This window comes from Aquarana catesbeiana, linkage group LG01 (genome assembly GCF_042186555.1).
Source record: "Aquarana catesbeiana isolate 2022-GZ linkage group LG01, ASM4218655v1, whole genome shotgun sequence".
NCBI classification, from domain to species: Eukaryota; Metazoa; Chordata; class Amphibia; order Anura; family Ranidae; genus Aquarana; species Aquarana catesbeiana.
The window spans coordinates 878,120,939-878,135,282 of NC_133324.1; the positions used below are offsets into that span (position 1 = coordinate 878,120,939).

Below are 14,344 nucleotides of genomic sequence, written 5' to 3' on the forward strand. Positions count from 1 at the left end.
CCATAGTCACCAAGAAAACAATTGGTAACACACCACACCATGAAGGACTTCTTTCATATCTGAGGTTTACAACCACTTTAAAGTGGTTAACTCACTTATATAACTCCCTCTGTGTCCTTTATAACAAGTGCTTCTGTCTGTGTGCTTTATTTAAAAAATGCCTCCTTTACCATATTTCACAGCGGTTCCTTGCAATCACATCACTGGCCCGGCTCCCTCCTCTGCCCGGCTGACAGATGCAGTGGGCGGGGCCGAGTTTCCCCCGCTGACATCATCCAGGATGCGAAGAGGAGATGTGAGCGAGAGCCAGCCGGTCACGTGATCGTGGGAAATCGCTGTAAAATCCGGTAAAGGATAGAAGCACTTGTTATAAAGTACACAGAGGGGTTTAAAAAGTTTTAACAGTTATAAGAGCAGCAGGAGCGGAGGGGGCGGGCACTGACCCAGGGGCAGACAGGCAGGGAGGGGAGGACACAGGAGGGCTGTGGATAACGGAGGCAAGTAAACTGACCACGGTGTCAGGGCTCAGCAGCCATGATATACCGTAGACAGTTTACAACGGGGAGGGCAGAAACTGGCAGGTGTAGTTATCCTGACTTTTCTGGTAGTAAAGGCTACAAAAGGTTGCAAAAAAGCCTCTAGGCCAGGCCAAGTGTTCCCTGAAGTGAGGCTATCCCCCTGGAGGTCCTGGGAGAAGTGTACTAAAGCAGAGGTAAAACTGCAATGATCCTGTCCCAGGAACTACAGGACATACAAGAACTTGGACATGGACACGGATATCCTAAGGCAAGCCAGAGCCCACTAAGTTAATACTAATGACCCTGGAATGGAGAGAGACTGAGTAGGGGGAAGATGGCTTACTAGAAAATGTACTGTGTGCTGCTTTCATATGTGACTGCTGCAGTTCATCCATTATATGTAATTGACAAAAGTACTGTCAAGTGACCCATTTAGTATGTTGAGGCAATGTGACTGTAAATGCAACTATGAAGTAAAATCAGTAAATTCCAGCAACTCTGTATTTTCGCGTGGACTTTCCTTTCTTCTGCATATAAAGGCTAATGGCCAGTTATGTTGTGGGGAGGCCTCTGGCATAGAGGAGGGCACAATATGCTGGAGCACGGCTTTTTCAGCAGGAACACAGGGGAATGCAGTTCCAACACCTCCAACACTGAATGTTTGTAATGGCAAGGAATGTGCTGGTGGGTCTATTGATGCTGGCTGCTGGGGGGATCTATTGTCACTGGTAAGGATCTTTTTTTGTGTAAGGGTCTATTGTTGCTGAGGTGGGGTCTTATGTTGCTGGTAGGGATCTACTGTTGAGGGAGAGGTCTATTCTTGATGGCTGCTGGGAGGTCTAATGTTGCTGGGGTTGATCTTTGGTTGCTAGGTTTGGTATTCTGTTGTGGGTGGTCCATTGCTGCTGTGGGGGGGGGGGGGGGGATCTAGTGTTGCTGGGGTGGAGTTTATTGTTGCTGGCTCCATGGGATCTATTTTACTGCTTTTCTTGTTGTCATTAACAAATTCCATACAAAATTATTTAGCGCTATAAAATGATACTTGGTTCTGTATTCTCTAAAATGAATGAATGAATGAATGAATGAATGAATAAATTGTATAGCGCTACCTATGCAAACTAAATCGCCTCAGGGCGCCAGTGTCCGTCTGGGTCTTCAGAAGAGATGGGTCTTGAGCTTCTTCCTGAAGGCCAGATGGTTTTCTTCCGAGCGGATGTCCGCGGGTAGGGTGTTCCATAGCCGTGGTCCTTGGACTGCAAACCTTTGTTCGCCTTTTAATTTATAACGGGTCTTGGGGATGTGGAGGAGGTTCTGGTTAGTTGACCGGAGAGGGCGACATGGGGTGTAGTGCTTTATATTGTCGCAGAGGTATTGCGTGGCTTTTCCTTGTGTACATTTGTGAGTGAGGCAGAGGGTCTTAAATGTAACGCGGTCCTTCACGGCCAGCCAATGGAGGTTCCTCAGGGATGGGGTGATCGATTCCCAGGGTTTTTTCCAGTTACCAGTCTGGCTGCTGTATTCTGAACAATTTGTAGACGTGAAATTCGGTATTTTGGAAGTCCTAGATAGAGGGAATTTGCGTAGTCGAGTCGGGAATTGATGATTGTTCCAACTACTGCTACTGTATCTCCTTTTGGGATGAAGATGATGAGTCTACGCAATAGGTGAAGAAGGTAGTGGGATCTGCTGACTACTGATCCTATTTGTGCATCCATCGTCATGTTTGAGTCAAAGATGACTCTGAGGCTTTTGGCTTTAGTGCTGAGAGGTGGGTAAGGGGGGGGGGGGGGGGAACCAAGGGACGGTGCTCGGAGGTGGGTAGAGGGCGGAGACAAGGGGTGACTCAGAAGGGGAATATTCCTGCACCTATTCTCTGAGAATAAAAAAAGCCCTGTGCAGGAGGGTAAGGTTTCAAGTAGGAGGGTGGTTGATCTAGCAGGAAGAAGCAGCGGGGAAGACTTGTGCTCTTGGCGCCAATACACAACTATTCACAAGCCCCCCTTACAAGTCTGTAGGGAGTAGACCTGCTGAGCCCTTCTAGCTCTACTTTCTGTACAGGCTATGCTTAGCACAGTGATGAGGTCACTGCTGTTTTTATATGCTAATAGCTGGGTTTTCAAAGACATTTGGTGCACACTAAGTAACTGTTTATACTTTGTGGCTATGGGGGAATATATTTAAAATTAAAAACACTTTTGTTCCCATAGTTTAGCTTCAAGCATTCCAAATCAGGCAGCCTAGACAAAGTGTTAAACAAAGTATACATCACGGACTGTAAACCTAGAGAACTGCACACTGCTCAGTAACTGCATCACAATCTACAGGGCCATTCATCTCCGCCATTAAAACCAATAAAGACCATTCGCTGAATACAAAAAAGGCATAATATATATATATATATATATATATATATATATATATATATATATATATATATATATATATATTTTTATATATATATATATATTTTTATATATATTGACAAGGAGTGTGCTGTGTATCATGCTACATTTACACACAAATTCATATTCCCAGGGGGATCTTTTCATCCAAGACAAAGGAAAAACATACAAACGCCAGACAGCCCTACACAGGAGCAAAATGTAACAATGTAAATAGGCTAATCACCAAGTCACTTATATTAAAAGATATGTATAGCAAATAAAACTTCCAAACAATCTGCCATGTTATTATTATTATTATTATTATTATTATTATACAGGATTTATATAGCGCCGACAGTTTACGCAGCGCTTTACAACATTAGGGCAGACAGTACAATACAATTCAATACAGGAGGAATCAGAGGGCCCTGCTTGTTAGAGCTTACAATCTCATTTATAACACAGATAAACATGAGACTTCCTGCTAAATACAAAATTTCATTTCTGAGATTTTAAAGGGCGTGAAAAACTTATTGGGAATTTGTACACGGAATTTTAATAGAATCTGTCTACTGGGTTTAGCCGATAAAGCAGGGCAAAGAGCAACGATAATATATTTGTGTACTTTGTACCAATAAAATACTCATGTTGGGAGTATTCCAGTCCGGTGATTTACATTGCCCTTCCAGCACAGCCAGCCTGATGACCTGACTTTTCACTGCTGAAGTTAAGTAAAGTAACGCTGCCAGGTCACTCCCGCCGTCAGCCTGTAATTGGACAGTGAATGAGTACAATAAGGCTTCATGCATACTAGGGCTTTGATAAACGCTTTTCTCCTGGCAGGAGAAAAACAGCTTTCAAAATGTGCCCAAGTCGTTTAGGCGTGTTTAGCGCTTGGGTATTTATTTAATTGGCCAGAACATTAACGCATTAGTAACTGAGGGTAAAACAATGTTAATGCCTGAACACAATTTTGTCACTTTGACATATGTTAGTAAATCTGTATATACTTTTTTTTAGGGCAAATTGGCCCTTCTTTTGGTGGTAAATGGTAAAGATCTCCTGATAAAAACTGCATTTTTTAAGATCTAGCTGTTTCCTGAACGTGATTTTGGTGTGGTTTTTTTTCTTGCCTCTATATGCCCCTGCCTCTAAGCTCCTGTACACACCAATAGTGTGCATGAACACATAGCTTCTAAATGCCCTTCCATGTTAGTCTAAGAGAAAAAGAAGAGCTCCAATAACTGTAAAAGCAGCATTTTTGAGCTGTGCACGAGGCCTAATGAGATCATCTTTCTGCTCTCTTCTTTTGACAAGAAGCTTGTCAGCACATGTGAATGGAGGACACGTGATAATACTGCCCCTTCCATCTCAATGATTAATGCAAAGAGAGCTGCATTCATTGGCTCTTTGGTTTTTACATCTCCTTAGCGTTCAACTTAAAAAAAAGCAGACCTTTACTTCCCAAATTGAAAATTAAGGTTTTTAAGAAAAAGGGGGGTTATGGGTACTTTTTTTTGTTGATACCCGCTTCCACTTCCTCGTTCCTCAGGCAAGAACATCATTATCTCAACCCACAGCCTCCTGGAATAATGTTACACATCCCAGGAGGCTGCGGGACCAGTCTAGCTGTGGTGATCAAGCCGGGGAGCCAGCAGTGATTCACCAAGAGATTTCACAAATCCAAGGTGGTGGTGCTGAGTATCTACATCATGAGAAGAATCAGTGCTGGACTTCATGGGCTGGAAGAACCGGTTTATTAAAGCGGAGGTCTGCTATATTTTATTTCAAAGGCCCCCCAGGTGGGTTATGCCATAATGTACTAGTATGCACAGCATATTAGTACATTATGGCAGACTTGCCTGTCATATGGTGTCCTCCCAGCACAGCGCTGGGACGGATCCGGCAGGCCCCTGGCTCTCCCATCTTCGCCCGGTCTTCTTTCTGATTCCCGTGCCTTCAGCTACTTGATAAGCCAGGCCGCGATGACGCCACTCCCTCCCATGTGCACAGAGTCACATTACCGTGGCACGGATCGGGGGCCGACCTGGGCCGTAAATGTTCACTGAGCTGCGCATGCGCGGATCAGTGAACATGACAGCTGACAGGCAGAAGAATGCATTTATGGCAGAAGAGACCAATAGGGTCTCTTCTGTCATAAATATCCTGCCTGTTAAGAGGATTTAAAATACAAAGAGTTTTGGTTCCTGTGGCTGCTTCCTCTTTAAGTCAGCAGCCACAGTATTTTTAGCTACTGTCTTTTAATTTTGCCATGGCAAAGTGAAGATTCTCTTTAAAGAGGTTTTGGAGGCTGAAGGTTTTTCTACCTTCATGCATTCTATGCAAGGAGGTAAAAAACCTTGTGTGCAGCAGCCCCCTTGCTGTGGAGGCACTCGACAGGAGAGAGGGGCCCGGAGCGCCAGCGGGGGACCCGAGAACAGGAGGATCGTGGCTGCTCTGTGCAAAACCACTACACACAGCAGGTAAGCATGACACGTTTGTTTTTTTGCCTTTCATATCACTTTAAATTAACAAAAAAAAAGTTGGTATGTTTTGGAATCTGAGAATATAAATCTGAAATACATATGTATTTGTAGCAATAGGCAGAGTTTATACCATCAATCATACAATCTGTGATTATCTTAAAGGGAGCTGCCATTTTGCCCTCTCCTGTTTGTAGTTAGTTTTGCAGAGCTCCCATCTGTTTTCTCCATCACAGCTGTCTTAAATGACATGGGTGAGCATGTGACCTCCTCCTATGGTGTAGTGCAGGGGCCTAGTGGCCAGTCACAAGGCCTGAACAAAGTCACATGATGGAGGTGGTAAAATCATTGCCCTATTCATGCTCAGATACCATCCAACACAGAGCTTTCCATGGCGACTACAACAGAGGAAGGACCTCAAAACGTGTAAAATGTGGCTCATGTAACGCCCACACTGCCACATCATTCATTTACAGAGTGAATGAATGAACTACAACTACTGTCTTCCACTGCAGCTGGCGGTTTTTATGCTCAATGAACTGTAAGGGCTCTGGTGTCCTCGTAGTTTGAATCTTCCTCATCGATTGAATCTTCCTGCAATTCAGTAACTGCCTGCCCGAACAAGGTACAGGCAGTGTACTGGGAGTCTGCAGGAGCCTGGCATTGTACCCGCAATCTGCTGATCATGGTTGCAATGCTTTACAGCCTCTAAGGTAAAAAAAAAATGATAAATGCCCATTTTTTTCACCTGCAAAAAGATGTGCATTTATTATTACTTTTTTTTTTTTTTTTATTATAAAAAGGAACTTAAAAAAATGGTTTGTAAAAGTATACAACACTTTCTCTATTTCCTTAGGGGTCAGGTGACATCTCAGCTACGTCACTTTTAGCACCAAACCTTCTCAGCCCTTATAAAACTGTACTAAACAAGATGCATTAACTTGGCCATTCAGTATGACACATCTGCAACTACAGCGGACAGGAGCTATGGACCAAAAAGGTTCATCCTAGCACTCTGCTATATGGTTGGACAAGGGGAGGAGTTGACCGGAATACAATTCCACAGTCATAATAATATGCATACAAAAACTGACAAGCGTTACATCCTTTTCTGTGATATGTTTTGCCCCAAAATATGCCAAACCTCCTGTGCTTACACAGTTTAGTAGAGTAAAAATAGAATAACCCAATTTATCAATATTACAATACATTGTGTGGAAGGATGAATGCTAATACTTTAAACCTAAAAACTTACATAGAAAAGTTATATATTTAAAGATTCACACTAGTTAAATTAGGTAAGAATAATGCAAAAAACCTAAACTATTAACGAAATTGAATATAAAAAACATAAAAGATCATACCTTCAATGGCTTCTGCTTTCACTTTGTATTTGCACCCTCTGTACTCCATGTAACACTCTACTACACTTCTCTGATCAGAGCACTTCCTACAGAGCCGACCACAACACTTCCTCCTTCTGCACAGATGGAAGCATCTCTATCTGACACCACACAACCTTATATGTTCTAGGTTAGGTTTGTCAAACCAAAGAAAAATAGCGATTAGAAAATGAACTTGGTAAGGTACACACCCACCACCAGAGATGACTGAACGCATTCTACAGTCCAGGTTTAATGGGATTCCTAGCCAATTATAGCATTTTTTAACATCTTTGAAATATTTAGCAACCATGCCCTTCCCATAAATGGCTATGCCATTTTTCATTAAAGCTGGCCATAGATGGATAAAATTTTTAATAAAAATTCTTTGGAATATGCCTAAGAAAATTTGTACAAAAATTCATGACATTTGAATGTTTTTTAAAGATTTAGTTTGCTTTTAAACAGTTGATTTTAGATAGATTGGACTTTACCGAACGAAAACCACATACACTGTTAGAAATTTGTTTGGTAAAGAAACAATTTCCACCCTGCTTCTTCAAATATTTGTGTCACTGCAGTTGAAAATGAACATTATTTGACGCACTTATGATTAGAAAAATGAACACACTTGGAGAGCATTCTTTTCTTAATTTATTTTTTAAAATTCTGCTCATCTATGACCATCTTTAGGCTGTCATATTAAAAGGACTAATAGAAATGAGTGGAGTAAAGCTCAGCATAAAAGGATAAGTCAAGATTCATAGAGAAATTGACCCTGCCATCTATCTAGAACTGTTTATCAATTTACAAAATATCAAACTGTCCCTTTCTGCTTAAAAATCAGGTAAAAATTTTGTGAGGTGTTGTGTCAAGTACAACCTAACTAAAAAGAGCTGAGCTGATTAGCTAGGATGGCAGTGGATGCCAAGAGATGGCCACAAAACAGAAACAGGCCCTACCCAAGGTGCAGGACCTTGAGGTGGATGTCAAGAGCCAACTATTGTGCAAAGTATGGCAATAAGAGCTGGAAGCTTCTTGGATGCAGTAACACGGCTATACTTTAATGGGGAAATATATTACATATCTTACAGCATGGAGAAACATGAACAGGAAGTCGTATTACTGCATCCAAGAAGCTTCCAGCGCTTATTGCAATACTCTGCACAATGGATATTGAGCCCAGGCACCCAGCAAACCCAGCAGCACCCAGGCACTGGAAAGAGAACTCTGCAACTCAGCGAGTACTGTGTACAAGCTACTAAAAATAGGATTTTTAAAACAGCTTACCTGTAAAATCCTTTTCTTGGAGTACATCATAGGACACAGAGCCTCAAGTAATTACTTGGTGGGTTATGGGCCTACCTTCAGGTGTTGACACTGGTATAACCAATACAGGAAGTTGACTCCCCTATATAACCCCTCCTCCTTCCAGGAGTCCTCAGTTTTTGTAGCCAAGCAATATACTCTTGTGAAGGAATGTGATGTAGATAATAATAATAGTAATCTGAAAATGTCTATTTTCTTATGTGCATACATATTTTTCTCCTTACTCATTATATAAGTATACAGATTAGCTCTGTTCCTATATTTTCTCAAGATGTCGCGTACCCCCTACCTCCCACACATCAGAAGAACGCGGAACTGGAGATAAAACCAAAGAGAGCCAAACCTCGTTATGAAAATTCTCCATCTTCTTTATCTTCTTAACCAATGAGATGTACCTATTAGACTGACATAGCAATGACGTATTTGTGTGTATAAAACATTAACACCGCCTTGAATAAATTAGAAGTGTAACAGTAATACTGTGAGCGTGTCTCAGAGTGTTTACTTTTATATGCATGCATATCAACACTTTCAAAATTAGAGACAGCAGCAGATAACCTTGGGCTCGATTGGAGCTCTTAATCATTTCCATAACAGATGGTGCCGAAACCCGGGACCTCAGGCTACAGTCGAAGTTATACCGCGACAAGCATTCGGGCGTTAACTGATTAATGAGAGTGGGGTTTGCGCAGCCCTAACAGTACCGGGTAGTTGATTTACATTCTTACCACTGTACGACTCTCTTATCTTTTGGTTGACGGCTGGATTCTGTCGGTATGCTGAGACTGTCTTAGAGGCAGGTATTTCCTCGCCTGAGGTTGTTTTAACGAACCTGCTGATGGGTTTCTGCTGACTGTATTTTTTGTTCACTGTCTGCCATTCTTTGGGCTACGAAACTCAGCAGTCTAAGGGTGCTACATGTGTGAATGGGTAGTCTCATCTCCAGATGAGCTTTCGGCCTCTGGCATGAGATTGTTTCCCGTGTGGCAAACGTTATGGACGGGTTACTCTAGGTTCGACGAACCTTTGAGGGGAATTTCAGCTGCTGGCTTTGCAGCCTGGAGTGCTACATGTGAGAATGGGTAGTCTCATCTCCAGATGAGCTTTCGGCCTCTGAGATGAGATTGTTTCCCTTGTAGCAAAACGTCTATAAACGTGTTTATTTTGCAAGGTGGTCTGCCCTTGTGGTTATTTTAGCCTGCTGAAATTTTGCAGTTCGAAGAGTGGCAGGTGTAATGTCCTGTCGTGAGTGTATTTGTGATTTACTGTTTGCTACGTTGCTCCCTACTACCCCTGACGTGCTTGTACTGAGATTAAACGTACATTACCCGGTGACAGGGGGGTTTGGGCAGACCCTCGAAGTGATAGAACAGAGAGCCAGAGAGGAGGGTCATCAAACCATTAGTTGTCCTCATTCCCCCTTCAAACCGTCAGCCGAGACTGCGGCAGACGAACAAAACAGAGTTAGAGACCTTGGTTACGTCTTAGGAGGCCCTGAGAGAGGAGGGGGAGATGGGTCAGAACAACTCTAAACCGGAGAAAGGAATTTGTTGATAAGAACGCTGAGAAAAATATTAACTCCTTGGTTGTATGTATTCCCCTCTCAAGCCGTTAGCCGAGAAACAGAAAGTGATATTGCAAAGAAGATGTTGAAATAGTTAACAAAGTTGAAAGAAGTGAGGAAAGTTATGTTGTAGAAGAAACAGGGAGAAAAATCCTGTGTGATAAAGAAAATTGGATAAAGGAAGTTAAGCAAGATGGCAATTGTATTATGTATGTGTATCACAGAGCTGATGATATGTTGGAACTTGAAACAAAGGAGGGGAGGGACAGCACTGCCCTCCGTCTAACAACCACTCCTTTCTCACCACCCAAGCACAACCCACTGTGACAACTCAGCCCGGCGGCCATCTTAGTGCACCCATGCCTTCACTTGCTACCCAGTCCAGTGCACTTCCTGCCGGCGGCCATCTTGGTACACCCAGTAAGCTTAAACAGCCTGTACCCAGCCCTCCCTGTTTTAAACCAAGATGGTTCATACCACACACCTGTCTTCCCCAATACGGGAGCATCACATTCTCAGGCCGGATATGTTAATGATGAAGAAGCATCTGAGTGGGAAGCCCGACAGCAGGCAGCAAGGCCACCCACCGATTTAACCCCCAATCCGGCTCCAGACTCTCAGTTCCGAGAGGATCTCAAACACATGCTGGCAACCGTAAAGAACAGTGCTTCTTGCCAGACCCTGCCCCAACAACAGTCTCGGTTACCAGAAGGGGCACCAGTGATGTATGTCGCTTTTACTCTATCACAAGCAGCGGCCTTAGTGACAAGTCTGCCTGACCCAGAGAAGCAGCCAATTCCCTTCTACCACAGGATAGTGCAGATACAAGAAACTTACTCAGCTGCCTGGAGAGACTTGATCAGCCTATGCCAAATCAAAGCAGGATATGTCTTTTGGCCAGTCATGCAGATGGCCTTCAATGATGCCTGCCTGACAAGTGCCACTTCCTACACCTCAGGCGTGGAGTTCTGTGCACAACTCCACGACTGGGCAAAGGAGAAGTTGAGGGATCAGAAGACCACAATCCAAGATATTACCCAAGATAAAGGGGAGTCTGTGAAGAAGTATCATGCTAGACTCATAAAGGCACACACACACATGTTATCAACTGCTTTTGTTTCAGGGCTCAGAGAGGATATCAGAAAAGGCCTGATGGTGGCCCGCCCTGAATACCATTCAATGAAAATGTCTGATTTATTGTTGGTGACCAGAGGTATAGAAAAACAAAAAGGTAAAAAACCAACGCCCCTCATGGTAACCCATGACGAAGATCCCGCCTACACTAGTCCACCACCACTGCTCAATACCAGGGAAAGGATCATCTGTTACAACTGTGGGAAACGGGGTCACTTCAGAAAAGAATGCAGAGCCCCAAGATGTCCCAGAGGTGGACAGGGGTGCAGCCAAAAGTGTGTTGAGGGTGGTGAATCTGCCTAATAATTATTTTCTTTCCACTATTGATGTTTCCTGCGTAGGAATGGATGGGGTGCCCCGCTCCAGTCCACTTCCTGATTTGTTTGCCAGATTTGTGGTGTCCTCTACATGTCCCTTGAATCTACTAGGAGCTGACGTGTTGTCCGGACTACAGGCCTCAATCAGGACACGCCTGAAGGGGGGATGAAGTTACATACTCCCCTATCTTTAGAAGACTAATCTGCTTTGTGTTCTCTGCCTCTCCTGATGACACTTAATGAAGAAGAAAAAAAAAAAAAAAAAAAAACTTCAAGTTCAATACTGCAGGAAGTACTTGACAGAATTCCTGCGTGCCTATGGTCCACAGGACCGGAAGACAACGGTCACTTAAAGGTGCCACCAGTTTCAGTCAAGCTAAAAGAGGGCGCATCATTGCCCCGGAAACCACACAATAACCCCAAGAAGAGAATCCTAAAAAGAGAACCAGGTACCTACTGTGGATGCCTTTGACTGCAAAATACCTCACAGAGGTGGACCTTACAAACGTTTTCTTCAGTGTCCACCCTCACCCCTCCTGCTGGTACCTTTTTGCATTCATCCACGGAAAGAAACGGAAACATACCTAAACAGTTGTGCCACAAGGGGTACAGAACTTTCCAAGCCAGTCTGCAAAAACTATGGCTATCATCCTTGACACATGACAAGAGGAACAGCCGGAAGTGATTCTCTTCCAAGATGTTGTTGACCTTCTCCTTTGTGCAGCTGACTTACCCCCTGTTGAAGTCACCTCAGAAACCCTGTTGTGCTATCTTGCCAACCAGGGGTGCAGAGCCTCAAAGCCCAAATTGCAGTGGTGCTCAACACCTGTCATTTTCCTTGGATTAATTTCCTAGTGCAGAGTATGGATTACAGAAGCCTTCCTACTGATGCTCTGCAATCAGACCCCTTCCAGATGTCTCCTGAAGAAATATCTAAAGTTTGAAGCCTTTAAGTGCGCCACCCCCGGCGCTAGGGCTCCCAGCCTACGGCAAAACGCTCAAGTTCTTTGTATCCGAACGTCTGGGACATGCTGCAGGTGTACTCACCCAATCACACGGCATCAGCCTACGCCCCATAGGATATTATTCCTGTCGGCTGGATGCGGTAGCAAGAGGAGGCCTATTGTGTCTGCGAGCTGGATTTGCTACACAAGCCTTGCTTGACAAAACTTTGAACTTGGTCCTCGGACACTGCCTCGTTGTGCTTGCCCCCCATGATGTTGTTGCCATATTCAACCAAGATCCAGCCGAAACACTTGTCCACTACCAGACACTTGAGACTCCTGTGTTCCCTCCTACTGGACAGCATTACTCTATTAAGTTGTCAAACACTGAACCCTACCACCCTTCTTCCACTTCTCGAGGGGGGAAAGGAGGAGGAGGAGTAGAGTCTTGACTTGTAACCCCATGACCACACAGGACACGCGGTCACCACTGAAAACACTGTTCTACAAGCTGAAGCCTTAACACCGGTGATGTCTACACAGGAGGCAGAGCTATAAGCACTTACTACAGCACGTAAATGGGCAGAGGGAAAAAGAGCCAACATTCATATGGACTCAAGATATGCTTTCAGCATTGCCCATGATTATGGTGTTATCTAGGACAGAGGATTCCTGACGGCTGCAGGAACACCTGTGAAAAATTGATGCCTTGCTTCTCCCAACCCAAGTGACTATTCTGAGTAAAGCACACGACAAAATGAACTCAAAGGAAGCTTAAGGCAAGCATCTAGCCAATTCAGCTGCCAAACAGACAGCTGGTGGTCCACGGGAAGTGGACAGCAGGGTGGTAGAAGAAGACCACCCCGTGCTTACCTTACAGACTTTCCCAGTGGACAGAGTTTATCTAAAAGAACTACAGGAAACAACAAGTGCGGATAAGAAGGAAAGCTGGAAACGGAGAGGAACAACTCTCAGAAATGGACTATTCGAGTGCAACAAGAAGCCTTGTCTACCCAGGAGTATGTACCCAGCTGTGGTGCAATGGGCACATGGAGCTGCCCACTTGACAAAGACTTTTATGAACTCTCTTATCAACAAGTGTTGCACCAAGAGTTACTCCACTGACCGACAGCTTCTGCAGATCATGCATTATCTGCACCAAATGTAACCCAGGATGCACAGAAGAAGCACAGAAGAAACACCTGGCAAAAGCCCTATACCCCATTCCAGAGGATGCAAATTGATCATTCTCAAGTGCCAAGAAGTGACAGATTTGAAAACGCCCTAGTGGAAGTGGTCACGACTGCCAGGACCACAGCTAAGAAACTACTGAGTGAGATAGTATGTAGATTTGGGGTCCCAGAGGTGATATTGAGAGATCAGGGACCAGCCCTAACAACAACCCTTACAAAAGAGATTTGGGCAGCACTGGGGGTTCAGTTGGCACTACACATCCCATACCACCCTCAAAGTAGCGGGAAGGTAGAAAGGATGAATGGGACACTAAAAGCAGGATGTTAAAGATGGCCCAAGAGACTACCATGAGTTGGCCAGACAGTTAGCCCATTGCCCTGTTCAGTGTCAGACACACCCCCAGGGGAAACATGCCCTATCCCCTTATGAAATTTTGTTTGGTTCAGCTCCCAGACTCGGTTGTTACTTTCCACAACAGTTACAGTTACAGTCTGATGTGTTGACTAATTATGTAACCACATTATCACGAGAATTAACCTGAATGCATGTCCAGGTGTTTTCTTCCATTCCAGATCCTGAATTAGATACAGGAACACACCAACTACTGTCTGGAGATCCTTGAGCCAAGTTATGATGGTCCATTCCAAGTTTTGCTGACCACAGCTACCTCAGTCAAGTTGGCCAGGAAGAACACCTGAATGCACGCTTATCACTGCAGGAGAGCGTGCTTTCGGGTGCTGCATATCCTTTTTCTGTTTGATCTAGGGGGGAGGGGCCCAAGAGGTGGCCATCACAAAAATGATAACATAATTACATTTTGGTGTAACTCTTCAGGTACACATGTGACCACCTTTACCTTAGATTACTGTGACATAGTACCTTGTCCGTTTGACCCTTCATGGTGATGCCATTGGTACAGTGATATCCCTGACGGTAAGGGCATATATGTATGCCACACAGACAGTTACTGGGGACAGAGTTGTGGTTTCTGTGGGGGCCAGTGGGTTGGAACACAGGGCCAGAATGGGCGACCACAGAGTGCATTAGACAAAAAAGATGAAAATAGAAAGCCCCCATATCCTAACCAAAGATATC

At 44.1% G+C, this 14,344-nt stretch overlaps 1 protein-coding gene across 9 annotated transcripts in view; it reads right to left on the reverse strand.

Annotated features, from left to right (window-relative positions):
* The window catches only part of JAKMIP1 (janus kinase and microtubule interacting protein 1), a 343,790-nt gene that overhangs the window by 253,877 nt on the left and 75,569 nt on the right, over positions 1–14,344 (reverse strand). Inside the window, exon 1 of one of the 9 annotated variants that reach the window (XM_073610334.1) lies at positions 6,750–6,892. The exons of the other annotated variants lie outside the window; for them this stretch is intronic. The gene's annotated coding sequence lies outside the window, so the exon portion shown is untranslated. Of the gene's footprint in view, positions 1–6,749; positions 6,893–14,344 lie in introns of those variants that run through there. 9 annotated transcript variants of the gene reach the window in all.